Genomic DNA, 4,304 nt, shown 5'->3' with positions numbered 1-4,304 from the left:
TGGATGGATGGATGGATGGATGGATGGATGGATAGGTGGGTGGATGGATGGGTGGGAAGGTGGATGGATGTATGGGTGGATGGATGGATGGATGGATGGATGGATGGATAGGTGGGTGGATGGATGGGTGGGAAGGTGGATGGATGGGTGGATGGATGAGTGGAAGGAAGGAAGGAAGAAGTGGTATAGAAATTTCCTTTGAATTAAGGAATGGAGGAGCTAAACAAATGTAGAAGGAGAAAAACAGCAGTAGTAAAATTGTTGTCAGAAAAAAAAGTTAAAATTTTTCTGGCCAGATGAAGGCTGCTCTCTTATTACAATACAAAATTACATAGAGGCAAAATTAGTAACGATAGGGAATTTTGGTTACTTAATTTTCATTCAGAGAAGAGCAAAACATTTTAGTATAATTTTTACCTGCCCTTCTGACAATGTCAACTTCAGAGGGAAGTAGATGAAAATTGCTATTTTACAATTAATATGACTAAAAATATAAAACTACTAGTCGAACATTTCAAAAGCCTTAAAGTGACCAATGCGTTTTAAGAATGTGTTAATGGGGCACCTCGGTAGCTCAGTAGGTTAAGCATCTGCCTTCAGTTCAAGTCATGACCCTAAGGTCCTAGGATCAAACCCCATGTCAGGTTCCCTGATCAGCATGGAATTTGCTTCTCCCTCTTCCTCTGCTCCTCCCCCCTATTCACGATCTCTCTCTCTCAAATCATTAATTTTTTTTAAAAGAATGTGCTAATATTGGGGCATCTGGGTGGCCCAGGTAGCTGAGCATCCAACTCTTGGTTTCAGCTAAACTCGTGATCTCAGGGTTGTGAGGTATAGCCCCATATTGGGCTCTGTGCTCAGCAGGAAGTCTGATTGGGATTCTCTGCCTTTGTCCCTCCCTCACTTGCTCACTCTCTTTCTCTCTCTCTCAAATAAATATCTCTTAAAAAAAGAAGTGTTAATACAACAAAAATGAAAATCCTACATATACTAATTCTCCAAATTGCTCAAAAGATTTTTAAACTTAAGAAAACACAGAAATAATATAACCTAAAACTACGTTTTTAAAAGATAGAAATACGAATAAGACACCAAAAAATAATCCAGTCTTGAGAATGATTCAAATGAAGAAGTAAAATGTGATTAATGTGAAGAAACATTTATCTTCACTTTTACAGCTTCAACTAACTCCTGTTGAATGGATCCAGTTTTAAGAGGGGAATGAGAAGCAAGAACCAGAGTTAAGTAAACAAGATTTCTCCAAACATCAAGACTTCTTAGAAGGTGCAGAATGAGAAGAGGTTTACAAAACATACCAAAAGAAAAAAAAAAGTTTTTTTGAAGTAATGTCTTATAGAGCAAAGAAAGAATGGAATCACTGATAGGGGACGTAACAGATGATAGAGAAAACAGAAGAATTACTGAACTTACAGTTAATTCTCATCCATCTCTCAGTATCCTGATCCCCAGACCTTGCTTGTTTCTCCCCTCATAGTGCTGACAAACTCTTAACATTCTTTATAATCTATATTATATAGATTATATATAACTCATTTATTCTATAATCTATATACTATAATCTATATATTCTATATATAAAGTATAATCTTTATACTCTATATTCTAACATTCTATGGAAAACACATATATGATATTCTTCATATCTTCCTCCTCCATAATATAGCTTCATGAGGGAAGGAATTCCTCTCTCTTTTGTTCATTGATAGCCCATGTTCTTAAAACAATTCCTGGCACAAAGTAGGTTCCCTATTCTTTCTGAATGATTTTTTTTTTGGTATAAGTAAAAATGATATTTAAAATAAAAAGGGTAGATTAATTACAGTTGAGGTATGATTTTAAAAAGCAAAGCTCTGTAAGATGAAAAAGTAAGTAGTTACTCTGAAAAAGAGAGTTCTCCAAATTCAGGGCATTTATATCCCAGGATATAGAAAGAAATTTATGTATGATCAAAGGATCACCTTTGAAAAATCCTAGTGAGTAAGGGAACATCATGCAAATGTAATTTTGAAAAGCGAGAGAAAGTTGGAATAAAGACTGTGTAATTAAAATGAATCACTGGCAAAATTCCATAACTGGTTATAATACAAAGTATATGTGACTACCTAACATTATGTTAGTCACAAAGAGCAAATGTAGGCAAACAAAGAACAAATCATATCTGGAAAAAAGCATCCCATTTTTGCTAGAATTTCTTAAATGGCTGTTAAGTTTACATGGACATGATGGAGAGTCACATAGGGTCAGTCATTAAGGGAATTAGACATAGTGAAGCATCATGTGTGATTATCAAAGAGATGACTTAGACACAGTGTAGGCTTATGTGTGCTGACGTGGTGATGACATAATCATAGAACAGCATGATATGCATTCATGGGAAGGTGACACAGATACAATATAGTGTTATAGGTGGTCATCACAGAGATGATGCAAACATAGTGAAGCATGATGTGTGGTTGTCATGGAGATGAAAACACACAGCATAGCATCATACATGACATCAAAAAGATAATGGAAATGGTGTGTAGAGTCATCTATGGACTATAGAAAGATGGCACATACCAGTGTAGCAACATATGGGGTCATCAACCAATGGGACAGATACATTGTATCATCATAAGGCCATCATGGATATAACACATACTATATCATCAAATACAGTCGTCTGGGAGATGATTCAAAATAGTGTAGCACTCGACATGGTTATCAAGGAGATGACATAAACATAGTATAGCATATATAAGATCTATCCCTAGTTGGTTATCAAAGACATGAATAATGACACAGCATCATGTATTTATCGAAACATTCAGTCGTAATGACACACAACAACACATACTTAAAGTTGATACAGAGTGTGGCAAGGATATGATGCCAACATCATGAAGCATCACTTATTGTCTTCAGGGAGCTTACCCATAGTTGGGCATCATCCATGGCTATCAGGACAGGGGGAAGTCACAGTGTAGGATCATATAGAGCAGGTTAAAAGATAATACGTAGTGTAGCATGATAGGTGGTTGTCAGAAAGTTGACCTATAGCATAGACTCACATATGATTATCAAAGACCTGGTCAGACATGGCATATCCTTGGATTTACAAGGAGAGAAGACTTTAGGCAGAAAATGGAAGTATGCTGTTTGTCCCACATGGTGTTACACATCAAATTGTGTCCCCCACAAAACTCCTATGTTGAATTCCTAACCCCGAGTATCTTAGAAGTTGACTTAGTAGGGAGATTTGGGACTTTAAAGAAGAAATGGGTTAACATGAGTTCATTAGAGTGGGCCCTAACCCAATATAGCTGGCGTCCTTATAAGAAGAAGAGGTGAGGATACAGACACGTGGAGAGGGAAGACCACATGAAGACATAGGGAGAAAAATGCCACCTGCAGGCCTCAGAAGAAACCAAGACTGACAACATCTTGATCTCAAACTTGTAGCTTCCAGAGTGGTGAGAAAAGAAATTCTTTTTGTTTAAGCCACTTAGTCTGTTGTACTCTGTTATAGAAGCCCTGACAAATGAATACAGTTACCCAAGAGATGATGCAGTCACACAGGAGCATTATGTGTGCTTACCACAGCCATACTGTAGTAGCATACATGGTGGACCAGATGGCAAAGATGCTCATAGCATCATACGTGATTGTCAAGAGACTACCCACAATAGATCATCATACAGTATATAGCTTCATCTGTTGTCAGAGACACAATGAGACATAGCATAAGTTCATACATGGTTGTCAAGGAAATGACCCAGAACTAGTGTAGCATCACTTTGGTTGTCAGGGAAATGATGCAAATGTAGCACGGTGACATATATTATCATGGAGATAACAGATATTATAGTGTCATACATGGTCATCAGAGTGATGACATAGACATGATTTGTGTCATATGTGGATATAATAAACTTGAAACAGACATATTTAATGTCATAGGTGCTTATCAGGAATATAAGACATAGATTTCAGCATTAAAAAATAGGAAAATAAGGGGAGCAGTCAAGATGGCGGAGAAGTAGCAGGCTGAGACTACTTCAGATAGCAGGAGATCAGCCAGATAGCATATCTAAAGATTGCAAACACCTACAAATCCAACGGGAGATCGAAGAGAAGAACAGCAATTCTAGAAACAGAAAATCAACCACTTTCTGAAAGGTAGGACTGGTGGAAAAGTGAATCCAAAGCGACGGGAAGATAGACCGCGGGGGGAGGGGCTGGCTCCCGGCAAACGGCGGAGCAACGGAGCACAAAATCAGGACTTTTAAAAGTCTGTTCCACTG

At 37.6% G+C, this 4,304-nt stretch overlaps 1 protein-coding gene across 1 annotated transcript in view; it reads right to left on the bottom strand.

Moving 5' to 3' along the window:
• The window catches only part of LOC111145100 (dynein assembly factor with WD repeats 1), a 48,922-nt gene that overhangs the window by 5,597 nt on the left and 39,021 nt on the right, over positions 1-4,304 (bottom strand). The gene's annotated exons all lie outside the window — the stretch shown is intronic.

Source organism: Enhydra lutris, unplaced genomic scaffold (assembly GCF_002288905.1).
Source record: "Enhydra lutris kenyoni isolate GAN:26980312 unplaced genomic scaffold, ASM228890v2 scaffoldscaffold1, whole genome shotgun sequence".
NCBI lineage: Eukaryota > Metazoa > Chordata > Mammalia > Carnivora > Mustelidae > Enhydra > Enhydra lutris.
The sequence above is the reverse complement of the archived record's forward strand: the minus strand, read 5'-3'. Positions and strand labels throughout refer to the sequence as shown.